This window comes from Mobula birostris, chromosome 4 (assembly GCF_030028105.1).
Source record: "Mobula birostris isolate sMobBir1 chromosome 4, sMobBir1.hap1, whole genome shotgun sequence".
Lineage (NCBI taxonomy): Eukaryota > Metazoa > Chordata > Chondrichthyes > Myliobatiformes > Myliobatidae > Mobula > Mobula birostris.
This window is the reverse complement of record NC_092373.1, coordinates 200,643,669-200,670,058: the sequence shown is the minus strand read 5'-3', so window position 1 is coordinate 200,670,058 and position 26,390 is coordinate 200,643,669.

Genomic DNA, 26,390 nt, shown 5'->3' with positions numbered 1-26,390 from the left:
AGATTTGTTATGTCACCAAAGAGTCTAGAAAAGTTCTACAGATGTACCGTAGAGAGCATCGTGACTGGTTGCATCACCTTCTGTTATGGAGGCACCAATGCACAGGAGATTGTGAACAGCAGAAGATGGAGTCAGCTCCTTTGTGGGCATAGCACTCACCACCATCGACAACATCTTAAAATGACGATACCTCAAGAAGCCAGTCTCCATAACTAAGGACCCTCACCACCAAGAACATTCCCTCTTCTCATTACTACCATCAGGGAGGAGGTACAGGAGCCTGAAGACCCACACTCAACGTTTTAGGAACAGCTTCCTCCCCTCTGCCATCAGGTTTATGAATGGTCCATGAACCCATCGCTGTCTCACTACTTCACTTTCTTTTTGCTCTACTTATTTTTTATTGCAACTTACAATAATATTATTGTGTAATGTAGTGTACTGCTGCTGCACAACAACAGATTTCACCACATATGTCAATGATATTAAACCAGATTCTAAAGTATATTGCAGGTTACATGGTCAGCAGAACATTGTGAGCCGAAGAGGCTGCAATGTGCTGTAAATTTCTATGTTCTATAGTTGTGCTAAAGAGAAGTAGATTTGTTTGCATGTGTGTGTGTGTGTGTGTGTGTGTGTGTGTGTGTGTGTGTGTGTGTGTGTGTCTGTGTTTGTGTATATGTGTGCCTGAGTGACCGTGTGTGTGTGTGTGTGTGTGTGTGTGTGTGTGTGTGTGTGTGTGTGTATCTGTATTTGTATGTGTGTCTGTGTGTCCTGGACTTATTTCATAATTTCCTGGCATAATTTACATATTGCTATTTAACTATTTATGGTTTTATTACTATTTATTATTTATGGTGCAACTGTAACGAAAACCAATTTCCCCTGGGATCAATAAAGTATGACTATGACTATGACTATGACTACATGTGTGTGTGTCTGTGTGTATGCGTGAGTTTATGTATGTGTGTGTACGTGTGCAATTGTGTGTGTGTGTGTGTGTGTGTATATCTGTATTTGTGTGTGTGTCTGTGTGTCCTGGACATTTCATAATTTACTGGCATAATTTACATATTGCTATTTAACTATTTATGGTTTTATTACTATTTATTATTTATGGTGAAACTGTAACGAAAACCAATTTCCCCCGGGATCAATAAAGTATGACTATGACTATGACTACGTGTGTGTGTGTGTCTGTGTGTATGCGTATGTGCCTGTATGTGTGTGTGTGCATATGTATGTGTGTGTATGTGTGTGAATGTGGGTGTGTGTCTGTGCGTCTATGTGTGTTTATGTATGTCTTTTACGTGCTCATGTGAGTGTGTATATATGTGTTTGTCTGTGTGTGCATCTGTGTATGTGTCGCTATGTGTGTGTTTGTGTGTGTGTCTGTATCTGTGTGTCTGTGTGTGGGTTCATGTGTGTGAGTGCATGCATGTGACTGTGTGTATGTGTGTGCTTGTGTGAGTGTATGTGTGAGGTATATGTGTGTTCATGAGTGATTGTGTGTGTTTGTGTAGGTGCGTGTGTGAGTACGTGTGTGTGTTTGTGCGTGTGTGCGTGGGTGTGGGTGTGTGACTGCATGTGTGTGGCTGTGTGTGCGCATGTGGGATTGTGTGTGTATGTGTTTGTGTGTCTGTATGTGCGTGTGTGTGAGTGCGTGTGTGTTGATTATGTGTGTATATATGTGTATGAATGTGATTGTGTGTGTGTGTATTTCTGTGTGTGTGTGTGTGTCTCTCGTTTCCCAGTCAGACTGATTTTAAGAGGTGGTTTAACTCTCTGTGGTGAAGAGGTGGTAAAAGACTGCATTTCGGCGAGAGTGATGATAAGTTTCTCTCTCTCAGAGTAGTAATGGGCAGTGTGACCTTGCTGACATGTACACAATGGGCTAAATTGTTTCCATGTGATCCTTCCCTTTGCTGCTCTATCACTCTAGACTCTTGAACCAGAGGGGATAACTTCACTCAACTTCACTTGCTCCATCATTGAAAAGTTCCCACAACCTACGGACTCACTTTCAAGGCTCTTCATCTCATGTTCTTTATATTTATTGCTTACTTATTTATTATTATTATTTCTTTCTTTTTGTAGTTACACAGTTTGGTTTAAACTGGTTGAATGCCGGAGTTGGTGTGGTCTTTCATTGATTGTATTATGGTTATTATTATACTATGGATTTGTTGAGTATGCCCACAAGGAAATGCATCTCAGGGGTGTGCATAGTGACATGTATGTACTTTGATAATAAATTTACTTCGAATTTTGATTCTTTAAATAAGTATTGAAGATTGAAGATTGTTTATTGTCTTTCCTCAGAACATGAGAGTAAAGGAGAATGAAATGATTGTTACTCTGGATCCGAAGCAGCATAAAAAACACAATAACATAAAGAACTCACAAAAAATTCAATAGACATTAAAGTAATCCTATAACACACAATATACATGCAAATATACATTGTCTGTACATAAAGTGATGGTAGGTGATGTACAGTGTATGTAGTTGTGGTTGGGGGTGTGGAGGGGTGGGTTAGTGGGTGGAGGTGTTGATCAGCCTCACTGCCTGGGGAAAGTAACTGTTTTTGAGTCTGGTGGTCCTGGCGTGGAAGCTATGTAATCTCCACCCTGATGGGAGTGGGACAGACAGTCCATGAGCATGGTGAGTGGGATCCTTCATGATGCAGCTAGCCTTGTCTGACACTTCTCTGTGTATATATGTCCTTGATGGTGGATAGGCTGGTGCTGGCGATACATTGGGCAGTTTTAATTATTATATGTAGAACTTTCCTGCCCGCTGCAGTGCTGTTTCCGTCGCATGCGGTGATGCAGCACATCAGGATGCCCTCCACTGCACATCTGTAGAAGACCTTCAGTATCGTCAGTGGTCCAACAAGAGGATGGGCTGTACTGGACCTGGCGTTGGAGAATGAGCCTGGCCAGGTGACTGCCCTTCAGTGGGTGAGCAGTTAGGGAACAGTAACCACAACTCCTTAAGCTTTAAGATAGCTTTGGATAAGGATAAGTATGGACTTGCAAGACAGTCGTAAACTGGAGCAGGACAAATTATGACAGCATGAGGCAGGAACTAAGGAGAGTTCATTGGGAACAGCTGTTTTTGGACAAGTCCATATCTGACATGTGGAGGATGTTTAAGGACCAGCTGCACAGAGTACAGGACAGGTACGCTCCAGTCAGAAGGAAGGATGAGGATGGCAAGGCAAGAGAACCTGGGGTGCCGAGAGAGATGATAATTCAGTGAAAAAGAAAGAGGAAAGGTATGCAAAGCTTATGAACCTAGAATCAAACGGGACCCTTGAGGATTATAAAGACGCCAGAAAAGAACTCAAGAAGGGAATTAGGAAAGCCAGGAGGGGCCATGCAATGTCTTTGGTAAATAGGATTAAAGAGAATCCCAATACACTCTATACATATATTAAGATCAAGTGGATAACTAGGGAGAGGGTAAGACCACTCAAGGATATAGGGGGGACATTTGCTTGGGTGTAGAGGATGTGGATGAAGTCCTTAATGAGCACTTTATGTCAGTATTTACCAAGGAGAAGGACCTGGAGGACAGGGAAATCAGTGCTGATCATATTGATATGCTAGGGTATTTCAAGGTAAAGGAAGTAGTGTTGGGTCTCTTAAAGAGCATTAATGTGTATAAGCCCTAGGGTTGAATGGGATAAGCTCCACGTTATTGACACAGGCAAAAGAAGAGATTGATAGGGCCTTGACCAATATCTTTGCGTCCTCTACAACCACAGACGAGGTCCTGGAGGACTGGAGAGGAGTTAATGTTGTTCCATGGTTCAAGAATGGAACCAGAGATAATCCTAGAAACTATAGACCGGCCAGTCTCATATCAGCAGTAGGTAAGTTACTGGAGAGAATCCGTAGTGATAGGATTTATATGCATTTGGAAAACTATGGCCTAATTAGGGAGAACCAGTCATGTCTTACTAACTTGGCTGACACTTTTGACAAGGTGCAGAGGGTGATTGATAAAGGTAGAGCTGAGGATATTGTCTACATGGATTTTAGTAAAGCTTCTGTCAAAGTACCTCATGGGAGGCTCATCCATGGTGAGCTAGACCATAAGATGTAGGAGCAGAATTAAGCCATTTGGCCCATTGAGTCTGCTCCACCATTTCATTGTCAATTTTTCTCTCAGCCCCAATCTCCTGCCTCCTCCCCTGTATTCCTTCATGCTTTGATTAATCAAGAATCTATTAACCTCTGCCTTAAATATACATAAAGACTTGGCCTCCACAGTTGCCTGTGGCAAAGAATTCCACAGATTCAACACTCTCTGGCTGAAGAAATTCCTCCTCATCTCCATTCTAAAAGGATACCCCTCTATTCTGAGGCTGTGTCCTCTGGTCTTAGACTCTCCCACCTTAGAAAACATCCTCTCCACATCCACTCTCTCAAGGCCTTGCACCATTCAATAGGTTTCAAAGAGGTCACACCTCATTCTTCTGAATTCTAGTGAATACTGGTCCAGCGCCATCAAAATGCTTTTCATATGACAAGCCATTCAATCCTGGAATTATTTTCATGAAGCTCCTTTGAACCCTCTTCAGTTTCAGCGCATTCTTTCCAAGATAAGGGGCCCAAAACTGCTCACAATTCTCTGGGTGAGGCCTCACCAGTGCTTTATAAAGTTTCAACGTTGCATCCTTGCTTTTATATTCTAGTCCTCTTGAAATGAATGCTAACATTGCATTTGCCTTCCTCACCACAGACTCAACCTGCAAATTAACCTTTTGGGAATCCTGCACAAGGGACCCCCAAGTCCCTTTGCTCCTCTGTTTTTTTTTGTATTTTCTCTCCATTTAGAAAATAGTCAAACCTTTCATTTCTTCTAACAAAGTGCATGACCATACTCTTCCCGACACTTTATTCCACCTGCCATTTCAGTCCAATCTGACCAGAGGGCTTAAAAAGAGGATTTTCATGGCAGTCATAGAGTCCATTCTCACGTACGGATGCGAGACGTGGACACTCACCAAGACGATGTGAAAGTCTCTCGATGGTTGCAATACACGAATGCTCCGGATGGTTCTTGATGTGAGTTGGCAACAGCACATGACGAACGTTAGCTTTATGACAACCTACCGATGCTCTCCACTAAAGTCGGGGTGAGAAGACTGCAACTAGCGGGGCACTGTCTACGCCACCCTGAGCTACCTGCCAGCCTAGTCATCATATGGGAGCCCAAGCATGGGAGGATGAACCCTGGGTGCCCTCCCAAGACTATGGTCAACACGGTCCTAGAAGACAGCGGCACGGCTAATGTAGATGAACTGAACACACTGATGAGGGAGAGGGAGAAGTGGAGAGTCCGTCATCATGCCCGACGCCGGCCCCCTAGGCCTGTATCGACGTAGTAGTAGTAGTAGTAGTAGTGCCATTTCTTTGACCATTCTCTTTATCTGTCTGAGTCCTTCTGTAGCTTCTTTACTTCCTCAAAACTACCTGCCCTTCTACCTGTCTTCATACTGTCTGCAAACTTTGCAACAAAACCATCAATTCCATTAGACAAATCATTGATATATACTTTAAAAAGAATCAGTCACAACACCACTAGTCACCAGCAGCCAACCAGAAGAGGTTCGCTTTATTCCCACTCTTTGCCTATCAGCCAATCAGCCACTGCTTTATCTATGCTGGAACTTTTCCTGTAATACCATGGGCTCTTAACTTGTTAAACAGCCTCATGTGTGGCACCTTGTCAAAGGCCTTCTGAAAATCCAAGTACACAACATCAAGTGTTTCTTATTTGTCTATCCTGCTTGTTATTTCTTCAAAGAATTCCAATAGATTTGTCAGACAAGATTTTCCCTTGAAGAAACCAAGCTGACTACAGTCTATTTTATCATGTGCCTGCAAGTACCCTGGGGCTTCATACTTAATCATTGATTCCAAAATCTTCCCAACCACTGAGGTAAGACTAACTGGTCTATAGTTTCCTTTCTTCTGCCTCTCTCCCTTCTTGAAGAGTGGAGTGACATTTGCAATTTTCCAGTCTTCTGAAACCATGCCAGAATCTAGTGATTTTTGAAAGATATTTGCTAATGCCTCCACCTCTTTCAGAATTCTGGGGTGCACACCATCTGGTCCAGGTGACTTATCTACTTTCAGACCTTTCAGTTTCCCAAGAACCTGCTCTCTAGTTATGGTAACTTCACACACTTCATGACCCCTGACATCTGGAGCTTCCACCATACTGCGAGTGTCTTCCACAGTGAAGACTGGTACAAGGTACTTATTCAGTTCGTTCCCCCATTTCTTTTTCCTTATTACCACTTCTCCAATGGTCCCATATCCACTCTCACCTCTCTTTTATACTTTATGCAACTGAAGAACCTTTTGGTACCTTCTTTAATATTTTTGGCCGTTTCGATTCAGCACTAGCTTATACATAGAAGACAAAGAGTAATGGTTGAAGGGACTTTTTCTAGCTGGAGGTCTGTGACTAATAGTGTTCCACAGACACATGTACTGGGGCCTCTTCTGTTTGTATAAATTACACGGATCAAAATGTACAGTATATGGGTGGGTTAGTAAGCTTGCAGGTGATACAAATATTAGTGGTGTTGTGGATAGCATTGATGACTGACAAGCAATACAGCATAATAAAGATCAGTTGCAGATATGGGCTGAGAAATGGCAGATGGAGTTTAACTCAGCCAAATGTGAAATTTTGGTAAGTCAAATGTAAAGAGACAGCACACTGTAAAGGGCAAGACTCTTAACAGTGTTGATGAGCAGAGGGATCTTGGGGTCCAAGTTCATAGATTGCTGAAAGTGGCTCCACAGATTGTTAGAGTGGTTAAGAAGGCTTGTAGCATGCTTGTCTTTGTTAGTTGATGAATTGAGTTAAAAAGTCAGGAAATTATGTTGCAGCTTTATAAAACTCTAGTGTAGCTCCGTCTGGAGTATCACATACATTTTCGGTCGCCCATTATAGGGAGGATATTGAGACAGGGAGAGGGTGCAGAAGAAGTTTACCAGGATGCTGCCTGGATTAGAGGGCATGTGCTAAACAGGAGGCTGGACAAATTTGAGTTGTTTTCTCTGGAGCAGCAGAGGACGAGGGGAGATCTGAGAGAGGTTTATGAGATTATGAGAGGCCTAGATAGAGTAGACAGACAGTATCTTTTACCCTGGGTTAAAATATCTAATACCAGAGGGCATGCATCTAAGATGAGAAGGGGTAATTAAAAAGGAGGTGTGAAGGAGAATTTCTTTACACAGGGAGTGGTGGATGTCTGGAATGCGCTGCCCATGGTGGTGGCAGAGGTAGAAACGTTCAAAGCTTTTAGGAGACAGTTAGACAGGCGCATGAATGTGAGGAAAATGGAAGGATGTGGGCATTGTGTAAGCAGAGGAGAATAGTTTAGTTGGCCAATTTAACTGGTTCAGCACAACATTGTGAGCCGAAGGGCCTGTTCCTTTGCTATACTGTTCTATGTTCTATTGGGGTGCATAGGCCAGCTCGTTCCTCAGAAAGTGGAGGCATTAGTGAGCTTTCTTGAGGTGGAGGATGTGTTCTGCAACCATGAGAGGCTGTGCTGGATTCCAGGATCGTTTCATGGAGACCCTGAATCACTCCTGCCTTGTGACTGAGTCGAAGTTCCTCCCTCCTTAATGCCCATCGAATAAAGTCCTGATTTGCACAGGGGGTGCGTCACTAAAGGGGTTAAGTTGCAGTCAGGTGGTTGACATGCTGACAGCTCGCTTCAGCACCTCCTGAAGAGGCTGCTGATTGCATCCAAGATAAGATTAAGTCTGGAGTAATATTGTCAGCTGTACTCCTGATGTCTAGGGCCGGGCTGACGAGCAAACACTTCTGGAGGAGGCAGGTCCCTGTGTGTGGGGCTTCGAGTTATTACACTTTCCTTTGGCGTATTTGCCAGAACTTTTATTTTTAATTAACCTTTACTTAGTGCAACATCGTGATTCTTCCCTCTGTGTCAGGCAGGTTAATGAATTATGTGACCCAAGGCAGGGAGGGAGGACTTAGATCAATGAAACTCCTTTTGAAGCCCTTCCATTGTTGGGTATTTTTTTTTCCCCGGCACAGACTGAGACACAAGAATCTCCCTCCCCGCTAATAACTTCAGGCCAGTGTTGTCTGGAGGGGCTGCGGGAAGAAATTAAACCCTTGCGCAAGACCTGCGGTTGAGGCCTAAATTGGATTATCTTGGCCCAATCGAGGGCTAAATTAAAGCTGGGTGTCACTGCTCAGAAATGAAATGCAGTGCTCTAGATATGCTTTGGTTGCAAATCAATTTGTCAGCTGATGTTTGGTGGAAAAAAAAATTGATAAAGCAATTTTATTTCAATGTTATCTGCTGTATTTGTTTTCTCAAACTGCATTTTATATGCATGAGCGCTTGGAATGAATTAACTCTTCAGATGGCCTGAGCTTTTATATTTAGTTTGGTTCCTTAAGGTTGTTATAGCCGGGGGTTATAGTGGTGATAAGCTCCCACTACCTATTAAATGCTCCCATGGCGTGTGTGTCTCAAATAGCCTCTGACAACCAAGTCCAGCTCCTAGCCTTCACGTGTGGCTTAGCTACTAAGCCCAGCGGAACTGTTTCTACTGACAGGAGAAGGGGCAAAGGCAGGTTGCTGGCGCCTTAAAACCGGTCACTGGGGGCAGATGGGGCTTGTCAGCCGTGGTTGGCAACTCACCTGGGAGAAGGAAAACTCTGATCGCAAGCCTCCACTGCCTTGCGACTATACCCACTCATGGGGAAGGCTTCAGGAGTAAACCTCAAGGAAAAATCCGGAGCTGGAGTCCCTGAGGCAGTCCCACATTGAGCTCAACACTGACTGGCAACTCCTGAGATGCTGCTGGCGCCAAACTGTATCGGTCTGCGCCATTCCTTTGGATTCATCAGCTGCATGGAGAGGGGGAGCATCCTACGTGGGCAACCATATTGTACTGGCCTGACTCGCATATCATGTTGACTGCTAGAGCTAGACTGCAACATCCACGTTCAATATTCTAAGATGCATAGAGATTCAGTCAAACACAGCCAAGAACATTTATTTCCATCTTTGCTATTTGTCCTGGGCAGCATGAAACCAGCTAAGATTAGCTGTTTAAGTGAACGCGTCTCAGCTTCAGCTTCTGGCCTTCCAGTGAGGAATGAGAAGCAGGCCGGAGGAATCCAGTGAATGTCACAGGGTGGCTGGGAAGCTGGAGCAATCTCCAAGACTCTGAAGGAATATTTGGAAACCGATAGGAGAAAAGGAAGGAACACAAATAGCCTACAGTGACAGTAAGACTTCTGCACAGTGGTGTGGTATAAATAATCAATCATCTAGCCACCACAAGTGAAAGTACTATCCACTGAGGGAAATGCAATGCAATCTGGAGAATGTACTCATACAGCGGAATGCGCCATATATGGGGGAATGCACTGCTCTGTGGAATGTATTGTATGCAGGGGAACATACTGCATCTATGGAACGCACTCTAAAATGAGCATTGTACTGTATGTTGGGAAATACATGTGGGGGGAATAAACTGCACTCTATTGAGTCAGACTGTCATAAAGCACTGTAGCACAGCAACATGCCTTTCAGCCCATCTACTCTGTGCCGAGCCGTTATTCTGCCTATCTCATCAACTCATACCTCGACCATCGCCGTCCATATGCTTCCCATCCATGCACCTACATTTCTGTTAAACATTGAAATCAAACCCATATCCATTACTTCCACTGGCAGCTCGTTCCACACTCTCACCACCCTCTGAGTGAAGAAGACCCACCCTCGGGTACTCTTAAAATACTTCACCTTTCACCCATAACCCATGAACTCCAGTTCTAGTCTCACCATGCTCAGTGGAAAAAGATTACTTGTATCTACCCTATCTATATCCCTTACAATAAACCACATTCTGCAGAATATACTGCATACCAGCAAATCCACAGGAGATTATATCGCATATGGGGACAGCTTATACTCTGAATGTCTTGTCTAATGTCCAAATGTATTGTATACAGAGGAACACATTGTTCAAAGTTCAAAGTAAATTTATTATCAAAGTACATATATGTCATCTCATGGAACCCTCAGATTAATTTTCTTGCGGGCATACTCAGTAAATCCAAGAACCACCAATGAAAGACCATACCCAGCAAGACGGACAAACAACCAATGTGCTAAAGACAACAAACAAACTATGCAAATGCAAAATGAAAAAAGAAATAATAATAATAAATAAACAATAAATCTCAAAACGTGAGATGAAGGATCCTTGAAAGCGAGCCCATAGATTGTGAGAATAGATGGAGCAGGTGAAGTTTTCCCCTCTGGTTCGAGAGCCTGATGGTTGAGGGGCAATAACTGTTCCTGAACATGGTGGTGTGCATTCTCAGGATCCTGTACCTTCTTCTTCAGGGCAGCAGTGAGAAGAGAGCATGATTTGGATGGTGGGGTTTCCTGATGATGAATGCTGCCTTCTTGTGACAGCAGTCCATGCAGATGTGCACAATGGTGGGGCGGGCTTTACCCATGATGGACTACTTTTTGTAAGATTTTCTGTTCAAAGGCATTGGTGTTTCCAATGCCAATGATGACCATGATGCAACCAGTCAGTATACTCTCCACCACACATCTATAGATCTTGTCATTGGGTACTAGGAAATGCAATGCACTCTGGAGGAATGTGCTGTATGTACACTGTAGCTCTGCATTGATATAGTTGTTCTGGAGGTGTTCCAGGACCACTGGGGGCTGCAGAGGCTAAATGGCATCTGACATGAGGATGGGAATATTTTAATTTAGTTGGTGTTTCTTACTGTTGTTGTTTATAGTGTTTTTGTTGTGGTATTGTAAAACTTAATGAAGTGCTCCTCCACACCCCCCCCCCGCAACGCTTTCTTTCGCCTGTCTCTTTCACCAATCAATTTCCTAACTCTTTGCTTCAAGTTTCACCTATCACCTGGTGTTTCCCTCTCCCCTCCTCCCAACATTCAAATCTACTTCTCAGCTGTTTTTTCTCCAGTCCTGCTGAAGGGTCTCGGCCCAAAACGTCAACTGTACTTTTTTCCACAGATGCTGCCTGGCCTGCTGAGTTCCTCCAGTATTTTGTGTGTGTTGCTCAGATTTCCAACATCTGCAGATTTTCTCTTGTTTGTTAAAATTAATTTTAGTTTTAAAAATATACTGGGCTCTGAATGGAACAGTCAACACTCTTTGTAATTTACTGCAACTTTGGTGTGTCTGTGGTGCCCTACAGACAATCATTGCAATGTGATTGAGCAGTGGATGACACTGGGGGAATGGATTTCACTCTGGAAGTAGAAAAAAACTGAAGGCATGCTCTTCTCTGGGAGGAATGAATAGTTTTCATTGGGACTAGATGACATTGGAGGAGTGGTCTTCATGCTTGGAATGGACAACACTGGGGAAATGGTCTTCACTCTGGGAATGGACAATATTGGAGAATGGTCTTCACTGGGAATGGATAACACTAGGGGAATGGTTTTCACTTTGGGAATAGGCAACACTTGAGAAATTGCCTCTAATAGGATTAGATGAAATTGCTGGAATGGTCTTCACTCTTTAATAGAAACATAGAAACTTAGAAAATAGGTGCAGGAGTAGGCCATTCGGCCCTTCGAGCCTGCATCGCCATTTATTATGATCATGGCTGATCATCCAACTCAGAACCCCGCCCCAGCCTTCCCTCCATACCCCCTGACCCCCGTAGCCACAAGGGCCATATCTAACTCCCTCTTAAATATAGCCAATGAACTGGCCTCAATTGTTTCCTGTGGCAGAGAATTCCACAGATTCACCACTCTCTGTGTGAAGAAGTTTTTCCTAATCTTGGTCCTAAAAGGCTTCCCCTTTAGCCTCAAACTGTGGCCCCTCGTTCTGGACTTCCCCAACATCGGGAACAATCTTCCTGCATCTAGCCTGTCCAATCCCTTTAGGATTTTATACGTTTCAATCAGATCCCCCCTCAATCTTCTAAATTCCAACGAGTACAAGCCCAGTTCATCCAGTCTTTCTTCATATGAAAGTCCTGCCATCCCAGGAATCAATCTGGTGAACCTTCTTTGTACTCCCTCTATGGCAAGGATGTCTTTCCTCAGATTAGGGGACCAAAACTGCACACAATACTCCAGGTGTGGTCTCACCAAGGCCTTGTACAACTGCAGTAGTACCCCCCTGCTCCTGTACTCGAATCCTCTCGCTATAAGTGCCAGCATACCATTCGCCTTTTTCACCGCCTGCTGTACCTGCATGTCCACTTTCAATGACTGGTGTATAATGACACCCAGGTCTCGTTGCACCTCCCCTTTTCCTAATTGGCCACCATTCAGATAATAATCTGTTTTCCTATTTTTGCCACCAAAGTGGATAACTTCACATTTATCCACATTAAATTGCATCTGCCATGAATTTGCCCACTCACCCAGCCTATTCAAGTCACCCTGCATCCTCTTAGCATCCTCCTCACAGCTAATACTGCCACCCAGCTTCGTGTCATCCGCAAACTTGGAGATGCTGCATTTAATTCCCTCATCCAAGTCATTAATATATATTGTAAACAAATGGGGTCCCAGCACTGAGCCTTGCGGTACCCCACTAGTCACCGCCTGCCATTCTGAAAAGGTCCCGTTTATTCCCACTCTTTGCTTCCTGTCTGCTAACCAATTCTCCATCCACATCAATACCTTAACCCCAATACCGTGTGCTTTAAGTTTGCACACTAATCTCCTGTGTGGGACCTTGTCAAAAGCCTTTTGAAAATCCAAATATACCACATCCACTGGTTCTCCCCTATCCACTCTACTAGTTACATCCTCAAAAAATTCTTTGAGATTCGTCAGACATGATCTTCCTTTCACAAATCCATGCTGACTTTGTCCGATGATTTCACCGCTTTCCAAATGTGCTGTTATCACATCTTTGATAACTGACTCCAGCAGTTTCCCCACCACCAACGTTAGGCTAACTGGTCTATAATTCCCCGGTTTCATAGACCGGGGAATGGATGATACTGGAGAATGGTCTTCACTGGCAATAAATAACACTGGAGGAAAGGTCTTCACTATGGGAATGAACAAGACCTGGGGAATGGTCTACACAGGGCATGGACAACACTGGAGAAATGGTTTTCACTGGGAATGGACAACACTGGAGAAATGGTCTTCACTGGAATGGACAACACTGGAGACGTGGTTTTCATTAGGAATGGACAACACTGGAGAAATGGTTTTCACTGGAATGAGCAACACTGGAGAAATGGTTATCACTAAAATGGACAACACTGGAGGAATGGTCTTCAATAGGAATGGATGACATGCAGGAAACAGTCTTCACTGGAAATTAATGTTCCAAATTGTCCTGCGTTCTATGGGATTGACCTTCTCTGGATCTAACTACTTTGTGAACATGGGCAAATATGTCATCTTCGAAGATACTGGAGTGGTATTGACTGTCCTGTAGTCTGCTAGAGTGATTAGATTAGATTAGATTCAACTTATTGTCATTGTACCAAGTACAGATATAAAGCCAATGAAATGCATTTAGCATCTGACCAGAAATGCAAAGAATAGTGTTATTTACAAAATAACAGTGAATAAAAAAAGTGCTACAGCACACAAATATAAAAGTACTGAGACAGTACAATATGGATGCAATACTGCTTAGCGCTGTGATGAGAGGTTCAGCAGTGTCACAGCCTCAGGGAAGAAGCTCTTCCTGTGCCTGCTGGTGCAGGGGCGGAGGCTCCTGTAGTGCCTACCGGATGGGAGGAGAGTAAAAAGTCCATGGTTAGGGTGAGATGCATCCCTGATAATGCTTTTCGCCCTGCCCAGGCAGCGTTTATGGTAGATGTTCTCAATGCTGGGCAATTGGGTGCCGATAATCCGCTGGGCAGTTTTCACCACGCGCTGGAGTGCTTTGCGGTCCAATATGGGACAATTGCCATACCACACTGAGATGCAGTTGATGAGTATGCTCTCAATGGTACAGCGGTAAAAATCCATCAGTATCCTGGGACAGAGGTGAGCTTTCTTCATGCTCCGCAGGAAATAAAGGCGCTGTTGCACTTTTTGATCAGGATGGAGGAGTTCAGGGACCAGGTGAGATCCTCGGAACTGTGGACACCAAGGAATTTGAAGCTTGATACACGCTCCACTACAGTTCCTTTGATGTAGATGGGGACGTGAGTGTGACTCCTGGCATGTCTGGTGGCATCTTCAACAGGAGGCATGTTCTGCAATCTGAGGTAATGTCCTACATTCTAGTGATGTCTCCTGCCCTCTGGAGGAATGTACTGCACTTGTAAGAAGCTCCTCCACTCCAGATGAAGGTTCAGCATGTACCAAGGTTCCGCATTCTGATGTAACCTGCGATATCCTGTGGATAATGCAGCCCTTTAAGCAATAGACACAAGAGTGGTCTACAATCTGTAGAAATGCTTGGAACACTGGAAGCTGTGTAATCTAGAATCACAGAGGAGAATTAGGGAAAAGGAAACAGATGTGTTTTCTTCAAGGAAACTGCAAAAAGTCAAAGAGAACTTCCTCTGTTCTATAGAAATGGTGGATATTTTGGAGAGATGGAGTACAATATGCAGGGAATGGACTGTAATGTAGAGGAATATACAATAATATGGAAGAGCGGACTGCAACATGGAAGAAATGGACTGTAATGTGGAGGGATGGACTGTAATGTGGTATGGACTATAATATGGGGGGAATGGACTGTAATCTGAAGGGATGGACTGTAACATGGAAGGAATGGGCTAACATGTGAAGGAATGAACTGTAATGGGGAGGAATTGACTGTAATGTGGGGAAGGACTGTAATTTGGAGAGGTGGTCTATAATGTAGAGGAATGGACTGTAATATTGATGGACAGTTCTGTAGGTGAATGGACTGTAATGTTCTGGGATAGAAGGTAATGTGGAGAGATGGACTGTAAAGTGGATGAATGGACTGCAACATGGAGGAATGGATTTTAATACTGGAGAATGGACTGTAATATGGAGGAATGGACTGTAATGATTAGTTGATTAATGGAATGTTCAGTGAACTGATGAAATATTCATCACAGTGATGGAGTGATAATAAACCAAGATTCTGATTCTAATGCTGGTACTGATGGTTAAAGGGTAAAAACTGTTTTCCAACCTGGCTGTGTGGGACCTAAGGCACCTGTACGTCCTGCCCAATGGTAGCAGATAAATACAGTAAATACAGTATGGATACAGGCCCTTTGGCCCAATGACCCCATGCTGACCACAGTGCCTGGTAGCTGGTTCCAATTTCTTATGTTCAGCCTGTCTCTCTCCAAACCCCACACTTTCATCTTTCTCTCCAAGTGCGTCTTACATTATGCTTTGTACCTGCCTCAGGCACTTATTCTGAGATGTAATGGACTATGTCGTGTCGGAGGAGGGAGCTGAGGTACTTAATGTATACTTTTCTTCACTATTCACCAGGGAAGCAGACCTTGACAATTGTGGGGATGACTTACAGTGGACTGAAACGCTTGAGCATATAGACATTAAGAAAGAGGATATGCTGGAGCATTTGAAAAGCATTAAATTAGATAAATCATCAGGACCAGATGAGATATACCCCAGGCTACTGTGGGAAGTGAGGAAGGAGATTGCTGAGCCTCTAGCGATGATCTTTGCATCATCAATAGGGACGGGAGAAATACCGGAGGATTGGAGGGTTACGAATGTAGTGATAACCCAGGAAATTATAGACCAGTGAGTCTGACTTCAGTGGTGGGCATGCTGTTGAAGAAGCTCCTGAGAGGCAGAATTTATGAGCATTTGGAGAGACATAATCTGATTAGGGATAGTCAGCATGGCTTTGTCAAGGGCTGTTTGTGCCTTACAAGCCTGATTGAATTCTTTGAGGATGTAACAAAACACATTGATGAAGGTAGAGCAGTAGATATAGTGTAAATGGATTTCAGTAAGGCATTTGATAAGGTTCCCCATGCAAAACTCTTTCAGAAAGTAAGGAGGCATGGGATCCAAGAAGACCTTGCCTTGTGGATCTAGAATTGGCTTGCCCAGAGAAGGCAAAGGCTGGTTGTAGATGGTTCGTATTCTACATGGAGGTCAGTGACCAGCAGTGTTCCACAAGGATCTGTCCAGGGACCCCTCCTCTTAGTGATTTTCATAAATAAGACCATAAGACCATAAGACAAAGGAGCAGAAGTCGACCATTCGGCCCATCAAATCTGCTCCGCCATTTTATTATGAGCTGATCCATTCTCCCATTTAGTCCCACTCCCCCGCCTTCTCACCATAACCTTTGATGCCCTGGTTACTCAGATACCTATCAATCTCTGCCTTAAATACACCCAATGACTTGGCCTCCACTGCCGCCCATGGCAACAAGTTCCATAGATTCACCACCCTCTGGCTAAAAGAATTTCTTCGCATTTCTGTTCTGAATGGGCGCCCTTCAATCCTTAAGTCATACCCTCTCGTACTAGACTCCCCCATCATGGGAAACAACTTTGCCACATCCACTCTGTCCATGCCTTTCAACATTCGAAATGTTTCTATGAGGTCTCCCTTCATTCTTCTAAACTCCAAGGAATACAGTTCAAGAGCAGACAAACGTTCCTCATATGTTAACCCTCTCATTCCCGGAATCATTCTAGTGAAGAAACCAAAACTGCCCACAGTACTCCAAGTGGGGTCTCACCAGCGCCTTATAGAGCCTCAGCATCACATCCCTGCTTCTATACTCTATTCCTCTAGAAATGAATGCCAACATTGCATTCACCTTCTTCACCACCAACTCAACCTGGAGGTTAACCTTAAGGGTATCCTGTACGAGGACTTCCAAATCCCGTTGCGTCTCAGAACTTTGAATTCTTTCCTCATTTAAATGATAGTCTGCCCGTTTATTTCTTCTGCCAAAGTGCATAACCATACACTTTCCAACGTTGTATTTCATTTGCCACTTCTTTGCCTATTCTTCCAATCTATCCAAGTCTCTCTGCAGACTCTCTATTTCCTCAGCACTACCGGCCCCTCCACCTATCTTCGTATCGTCAGCAAATTTAGCCACAAAGCCATCTATTCCATAATTCAAATCATTGATGTACCATGTAAAAAGAAGTGGCCCCAACACAGACCCCTGTGGAACACCACTGGTAACAGGCAGCCAACCAGATTAGGGTCCCTTTATTCCCACTCCCTGTTTCCTGCCAATCAGCCAATGCTCTATACATGTATGTAACTTTCCCATAATTCCTTGGGCTCTTATCTTGTTAGGTAGCCTCATGTGTGCCACCTTGTCATAGGCCTTCTGAAAATCCAAATATACAACTTCCACTGCATCTCCCTTGTCTAGCCTACTTGTAATTTCCCCAAAAAATTGTAATTTGTTTGTGAGGCAGGATTTTCCTTTAAGGAATCCATGCTGAGTTCCGCCTATCGTGTCATATGCCTCCAGGTACTCTGTAACCTCATCCTTGACAATCGACTCCAACAACTTTCCAACCTCCGATGTCAAGCTAACAGGTTTATAATTTCCTTTTTGCTTCCTTGCCCCCTTCTTAAATAGCAGAGTGACATTTGCAATCTTCCAGTCCTCCGGAACCATGTCAGAATCTATCGACTTTTGAAAGTTCATCGCTAATGCCTCCGCATTCTCCACAGCTACTTCCTTCAGAACATGCGGGTGCATTCCATCTGGTCCAGGAGATTTATCTACCTTTAGACTATTCAGCTTCTTGAGTACTTTCTCTGTCGTAATTGTGACTGCGCACACTTCTCTTCTCTTGACTTGGATGAGGGAATTAAATGCAGCATCTCCAAGTTTGCGGATGACACGAAGCTGGGCGGCAGTGTTAGCTGTGAGGAGGATGCTAAGAGGATGCAGGGTGACTTGGATAGGTTGGGTGAGTGGGCAAATTCATGGCAGATGCAATTTAATGTGGATAAATGTGAAGTTATCCACTTTGGTGGCAAAAATAGGAAAACAGATTATTATCTGAATGGTGGCCGATTAGGAAAAGGGGAGGTGCAACGAGACCTGGGTGTCATTATACACCAGTCATTGAAAGTGGGCATGCAGGTACAGCAGGCGGTGAAAAAGGCGAATGGTATGCTGGCATTTATAACGAGAGGATTCGAGTACAGGAGCAGGGAGGTACTACTGCAGTTGTACAAGGCCTTGGTGAGACCACACCTGGAGTACTGTGTGCAGTTTTGGTCCCCTAATCTGAGGAAAGATATTCTTGCCATAGAGGAGGTACAAAGAAGGTTCACCAGATTGATTCCTGGGATGGCAGGACTTTCATATGAAGAAAGACTGGATAAACTGGGCTTGTACTCGTTGGAATTTAGAAGATTGAGGGGGGATCTGATTGAAACGTATAAAATCCTAAAGGGATTGGACAGGCTAGATGCAGGGAGATTGTTCCCGATGTTGGGGAAGTCCAGAATGAGGGGTCACGGTTTGAGGATAAAGGGGAAGCCTTTTAGGACCGAGATTAGGAAAAACTTCTTCACACAGAGAGTGGTGAATCTGTGGAATTCTCTGCCACAGGAAACAGTTGAGGCCAGTTCATTGGCTATATTTAAGAGGGAGTTAGATATGGCCCTTGTGGCTACGGGGATCAGGGGGTATGGAGGGAAGGCTGGTGCAGGGTTCTGAGTTGGATGATCAGCCATGATCATAATAAATGGCGGTGCAGGCGCAAAGGGCCGAATGGCCTACTCCTGCACCTGTTTTCTATGTTTCTATGTTTCCCTGCCACCCTTGAGTGTCCGGTATACTGCTGATGTCTTCCTCAGTGAAGACTGATGCAAAATATTCATTCAATTCCTCCACCGTCTCCTTATCTCCCATTACAATTTCTCCAGCATCATTTTCTATCAGTCCTATATGTACTCTCACCTGTCTTTTACTCTTTATATCCCTGAAAAAGCTTTTAGTATCCTCTTTGATATTATCTGCTAGCTTCCTTGCATAGTTAATCTTTTCCCTCTTAATGACCTTCTTAGTTTCCTTTTGTAAGTGTTTAAAAACTTCCCAATCCTCTGTCTTCCCACTAATTTTTGCTTCCTTGCATGCCCTCTCTTTTGCTTTAACTTTGGCTTTGACTTCTCTTGTCAACCACGGTTGCATCCTTTTTCCATTCGAAAATTTCTTCTGTTTTGGAATATACCTGTATTGCACCTTCCTCACTTCTCGCATAAATTCCAGCCGTTGCTGTCTGCCGTCCTTCCCGCCAGTGTCCCTTTCCAGTCAATTTTGCCCAGTTCCTCTCTCTAATCACCTCCGGTTCATTACACAATACCCAATCCAGTACAGCCGATCCCCTAGTGGGCTCAACAACAAGCTGTTCTAAAAAGCCATCTCGCAAACCTTCTACAAATTCTCTCTCTTGAGATCCAATGCTGACCACTCGCATATTAAAATCCCCCACAATTATCATAACATTGCCCTTCTGACAAGCCTTTTTGATTTCCTGTTGTAATTTGTAGTCCTCATCACTGCCTGGATGACCTGGATGAAGAAGTAGAAGGGTGGGTTAGGAAGTTTGCTGATGACACACAGGTTGGGGGTGCTGGGGACAGTCTGAAGGGTTGTCAGAGTTTACAGCAGGACATCAATCGGATGCAGAACTAGGCTGAGAAGTGGCAGATAAGTGTGAAGTAGTTCATTTTGGTAGGTCAAATTTGAAGATAGTATATAATATTAATGGTAAGACTCTTGGCAGTGTGGAGGATCAGCGAGATCTTGCAGTCCGTGTCCAAAGGACACTCGAAGCTGCTGTGCTGGTTCACAATGTTGTTAAGAAGGCATGTGGTGTGTTGGCATTCATCAACCGTGGGACTGAGTTCAAGAGCCGTGAGGTAATGTTACAGCTATACAAGACCTTGGTCAGACCCCACTTGGAGTTGTTACATAACCGGCAGCAATGAATATCAATCGAGTCAGGTTGTATAAAAACAAACATTTATTAAATACTGATAAACAATAAAAAACAAACGAAAACCTTAACCGGAAATTAACCACTATACGGACATTCTACAAACTGCCACTCAGTACTGGTTCTTAAAGCGATAAATGCGAAAACAGTTCTTAAAGCGGTAAAGTCAAACACAGTTCTTAAAATGGTGAATTCGAGAGTCCAACAAATTTATACATTCAATTGGGAGAGACTTCTCTGGAGAAGGATTTCTTCATAGACGCAACTTTCCTGCTGATTCTGTCCAAAGGATTCACAATGAAGGAAATAAATGGCTTAAAAACAATTGACCTTTATTTCTAGAGAGCAAACCTTGCATGAACTTCCTTGCTCTCTTGGCAGGAGTTATCCTCGATGCAGGTCACTACTTCTTTGACAAAGACTCAATAAGGTCGATCCTGTATTAAACTGCCGAACATTCCCGACTTCTCTTAATCCTTCATATCCTGTACTTTGATAAAGTCTTCACTCTCCAATACTACTGAAAAGGTACATCAACAAACCTGGCAGAAGTTGCCAGTCCAACACTGTTGTGCCTTACAATAGAATGTAAAACTCCGTTTTAAATCGAAACTGCGTCATATAAAAAAAACACGCAATGGAGCGGACTCTCTGGCTAACGTTCTAGTGGGAAAACTAACTGCGTCACCAGGGGTCTTTCTCTTTATACCCGTGGTGAACATGCCATCATGTGACCTCACATCGGTGGGAAAATTACATCAGGTGACCTCCAAAAGACCATTACATCATTCTCACAAGAAAGTCGCAAGATCTCCTTGAGGTATGTAACAGAGTACTGTGTTCATTTCTGGTCACCTCACTACAGGAAGGATGTGGATACTATAGAGAGAGTGCAGAGGAGATTTGCAAGGATGTTGCCTGGATTGGAGGGCGTACCTTATGAAAATAAATTGAGTCAGAGGTGACCTGATAGGGGTGTATAAGATGATGAGAGGCATTGATCATATGAATAGTCAGAGGCTCTTTCCCAGGGCTGAAATGACTAACATGAGGAGGCACAGTTTTAAGGTGCTTGGAAATAGATACCAAGGGATGTCAGAGGTAAGTTTTTCACACAGAGAGTGGTGGGTGCGTGGAATGCACTGCTGGCAGTGGTGGTGGAAAAGGATACAATAGGGTCTTTTAAGAGACTCTTAGATAGGTACACCGAGCGTACAAAAATAGAGGGCTATGCCGTAGGGAAATTCTAGGCAGCTCCTAGAGAAGGTTACATGGTCAGCACAACATTGTGGGCCGAAGGGCCTGTAATGAGCTGTAGATTTCTATGTTCTATGTTCTACTACTTCTCTTATCTCCAGTCTACTAACTTCAACACCAGAATCAGAATTAGAACCAGAAACACAGGTCCTGATGCCGAGTCTTGGCTCAAAATTTTATCTCTTTATACCTCTCTTTAGATCAGGGTCCCAACCTGGTGTCCACCAGACCCCTTGCTTAATGGTATTGGTCCATGGCATAAAAAAGGTTGAGAACCTCTCCCTTAAATGCTGCCTGATCTGCTGAATTCCTCCAGCATTTTGTGTGTGTTAATCAGAATCAAGTTTGTTATCACCCTGATGTATGTTGCAAAATTAGTTGTTTTCTGGCAGCAGTTCAATACAAGACATCAAAGATCACTATAAGTTGCAATAAGAAATATAAAAGTATATAAATTAGTGTAAAACGAGAACAAAATAGTGATGCCGTGTTTGTCGATTCAGCGTCTGTTCAGATATCCGATGGCCGAAGGGAAGAAGCTGTTCCTAAAATGTTGAATGTGTGTCTTCAGGCTCCTGTACCTCCACCCTAATGGTAGTAATGAGAAGAGGTTCATGTCCTAGAAGGTGAGTATCCTTAACGATGGCTGCCACCTTCTTGAGGTACGATACTACCTTTTGAAGATGTCTCCAATGATAGGGAGGGTAGTGGCATCAAAGTTCAAAGTTCAGGGTAAATTTTATCATCGAAGTACATGTATGTCACCATATACAACCCTGGGATTCATCTTCTTGTGGGCATACTCGACAAATCTACAGAATAATAACGATAACAGAATCAATGAAAGACTGCCCAAGTAGATTGTTCAACCTTCATCGGTTGTCCATCGAAATCCAATGACGACGTCCACTCCTTTAACGGTGAGATCTTTGATGACTACACAGTCTTATCCTGGACCCACAAGCTCTACTGCAGGTGGGACATGTATAAGTGGTAGTGGTGGTAGTGGTGGCAACCATGGCTGCATTTTTCCTGGCTCTCTTCTGCAGTCTTCCTGTTGTTCTTTCCATCTCCAGAAGAGGAACCCAGTCCCTACACAGCTGTCACCAAGTGGTATGGTCAGCAGCAACATCCTCCAGGTCCCCGGGTCTGATCTTGAACTTCCTTAAAGCATTCTTCATCTGATCCTTATAGCGCATCTTCCGCCCTCCAGCTGAACGTTCTTGGGCGTGAGTGTTCAACCAAATCGCAGAAGACAACAAAATGTGCTAATATAAAAGAAGAAACAGTAACAGTAAATATATAAGCCATAAGTATTGAGAACATGAGCACTCCAGCGGGTGGTGAAAACTGCCCAGCAGATTATCGGTACCCAATTGCCCACCATTGAGAACATCTACCATAAGTGCTGCCTGAGCAAGGCGAAAAGCATTATCAAGGATGCATCTCACCCTAACCATGGACTTTTTACTCTCCTCCCATCCGGTAGGCACCACAGGAGCCTCCATTCCCGCACCAGCAGGCGCAGGAAGAGCTTCTTCCCTGAGGCTGTGACCCTGCTGAACCTCTCATCACAGTGCTAAGCAGTATTGCACCCGTATTGTACTGTCTCAAAACTTTTATATTTGTATGCTGTAGCACTTACTTCTTATTCGCAGTTACTTTGTAAATAATACTATTCTTTTGCACTTCTGGTCAGATGCTAATTGCATTTCATTGGCTTTGTATCTGACAATAAAGTTGAATCTAATCTAATGAGATGGTGGAGCTGGCTGAGTTTACAACTTGGCAGAGCATTGCCTGCCCCATAATGGCCTTTCAAGAAAGGGGACAAAGAATTGCTAACAAAAGAGAAAGATTTTAAAATCTTTATGCCACACAGCCTGCCGCTCTCCCCCTCTCCTCCACCTTTGCTCCCTCCAGTTCCCACAAACTATGTGCGATTTATTCCTTCCACAGAGGAGGAGGGAGAAGGGGGGCAGGGGTCAGGTGTGTTTCGTCAAAGTGCTAAACTTCCATATGCTGGCCCATCCGTCTTCATAGTGCACACACGTCCTGTCAGCACCCTGCACAACCATTTCCTTATTGTATTTGAGAGAGAGAGTAGGTCCATTGATCAAATCTTAATCAAACCCTTATGTTTCGAACTATCGAACTTCACAAGAAGCAAACAATAACCATAGCACATTTTAAATAAGTCCCTGATAGGTACCAAAAATGCACTTAGTTTCTTTTGTGTTCCTTCAAGAGGACCACAACCTTTCTGTGGTTTGGAGCTCCTGTGCCTCAGTGACCCAGAGAGCTATGTTGGCTGGAGTCAGGGCTTTATGCTTTGGCTCTTGGTAGGGTCAACCATGCCAGACAGGTCAAAGGGTAGAGGCTAGACTAAGAGTGGTCCCCTTTCCTCCATATTCAGGGGTTCAGCTCAGGTCTAACAACTCTGACTGGTCAAACAAATCTGTTACGGAAACAGCAGTGAAGAATCCTTCTACATCTGTGTGCGATGATATTCCTGAGTCTCCACCTGGGACTTGTATGGCTGACAATAGTGAAAACCGAGAAGAAGCTACCGACATGATGAAGGAATCCCTGAGCGCCCCCGGAGATGGAGGAGCTTCATTGCTGCCCTAATCGCCAGTGGTGTAATGAGCAATAAGTAAGCAAGTTCTTCCATGTTAAAGACCACTAACTCATTTACTCAGAAAGAGATGCCTTTCTCTCTGCTGACTTGGTTCATCTAACCCATAACATGGATGGACTGATTGTGTAATGATTGAACATAGAACAAAACAGCACAGGGCAGACCCTCAGCCCACCATGTTGTGCTGACCTTCTAACCTACTCTAAGATCAATTTAACCCTGCCTTCTACATAACCTTCCATTTTTTTTTTTAATCATCCCTGTGTCTACCTCTGATATCTCTCCATACTTTCCTCTTAAAATTATGCACCTCATATTAGCCATTTCTACCCTGGGAAATTGTTTGGGATTTGGGTTTGATCCCGGGTCTGGTAAGGAGTTTTCCTGAACTTAAAAGGAAATGTTTGTGTGCAAAGCCATGGACAAAATGGACAAGTCAAAGCAAATTCATTATCCCCCTCTGAAGAAGAGCATATGGGCGGAAGGAGCTCAGTGCCAGCATTCGAAGGACAGCAAGGGAACACTGCATGCATACACAGAGCAGCCCATGGTAGATTGCTGTGTGTAAAATGATTGGCACTTCTCTTCAATAGTGCTTTGAATGGCAGAGAGCTGTGAGCACATCCCAGACTATCAAGGAAACCAACTTCCCTTCCTTGAACTCTGCCTACACTTCCCACTAACTTAGTAAAGCAGTCAGCATAATCAAGGGTGCCATCATGTCTGATGATGACAGAAAACCTGTGTGGGAGAGTTTTTAAAGTGGAAAAGCCATTGCACTGGGCCAGTTCCACTCTCTCGACCTCAGACGTCTGGGTCCAGTGGTATGAACAAGCGCCACAGACTGGGGTCTTCTTTGGTTGCAGTAGATGATCATATCTTTTGTGCCTTGTCATGCCCTTTGCTCTCTACAGAGCACTGTAGTACCACCTTCCTAGCCATTAGATCCCACCGTAGATCTCATCCACCCAGCCCGCTGGAGCTGACTTTGCCTGCTGGGACAGGGATGTCACTATCTCACCGGGATATGAGGCCCGCCGGCTACCCTCGCTTGGTTTAGCCCACCTGTCAAAGCGGTGTACTGGGGTGTGGCTGCTGTCAGCTACTTGGAGCCACAGGTGAGAGCTGAGTGTCTGGTGGGGACAAAAGGTGAGTGAGCTGCCCCGGAATGGACAAGACAAAAAGTCCCTTTCTCCAGAGGTGCTCCACTCTCTTAGACACTCCATGCACCTTAAGACATCCTGGATCTTCTCTCTTCTCCCTCCTCTCATCAGGCAGAAGATACAAAATCTTGAAAGCATGTACCACCAGGCTCAAGGACAACTTCTTTCCTGCTGCTATATGACTATTGAATAGACCGGTTATACAATAAAGTGGATTCCTGACTTCACAATCTACCTCGTTATAACCTTGCACCTTATTGTCTGCCTGCACTGCACTCTCTCTGCAATTGTAATTCTGTGTTCTGCTTTTCCTTTTGGACTATTGTGATACACTTGTGTATGGGATGGCATGCAAAAGAAAGTATTTCACTGTAAGACACACGGCCCGAAACGTTGTCTGTTTATTCATTTCCATAGGTGCTGCCTGGCCTGCTGAGCTCCTCCAGCCTTGTGTGTGTGTTTTGCCTTGGATTTCCAGCATCCGCAGATTTTCTCCTGTTTGTTTTTCACTGTGTCTCAGGATGTGACAATAATTAACACGAGAGATTTTGCAGATGCTGGAGGAACTCCAGCAGGTCAGGCAGCATTGATGGAGAGGAACAAACTATCGACATTTTGGGCTGAAACCTTTCTTTAGGACTGGAAGAGAAGAGGGAAGAAGCCAGAATAAGAAGGTTGGGGAAGGGGAAGGAGTACAAGGTGGCAGGTGATAGGTGAAGCCATGTGAACGGGTGGGGGGGAGGGGGTTGACGTAAGAAGCTGGGAGGTGATTGGTGGAAGATGCAAAGGGCTGAAGAAGAAGGAATCTGATAGGAGAGAATAGACCATGGGAGAAAGGGAAGTGGGAGGGGCTCCAGAAGGAGATTTTGGACAGATGAGGAGAAAAGAAGGGAAGCCAGAATGGAGAATGGGAAAAGAGAATGAGGACAGAGGAGAAATTACTGGGCGTTAGAAAAATTGATATTCCGGCCATCAGGGTGGAGGCTACTCGGTCAGAATATGAAGTGCTGCTCTTCCAACCTGAAAGAGGCCCAATTCATTGATTGAGAGCCTTTGTGAGCTGTCTCCCGTGCATTTCTACCGATTGGATGGATGTTCTCTGAGGAGCTACAGTAGGTAAGTATGTTTACATTGTTCTGCAGTCAGAGTCACAAAATTATTGAAAGCACAAGAGCGGCCGCTAGAGTAAATGTTCAAGAGGAGCAGACTGGATGGATTCATTGTTTCATTCTTCTGGAATTTTCTGAGCAGTCAGTGGGATGATGGAGACAGGGAATTTATTAAAATCAGAGCTAGACTCCATTTGTTAAGTGGCTGCGTTTCAGGGTCTGCAGAACTGGCCTGTTATGCAATATA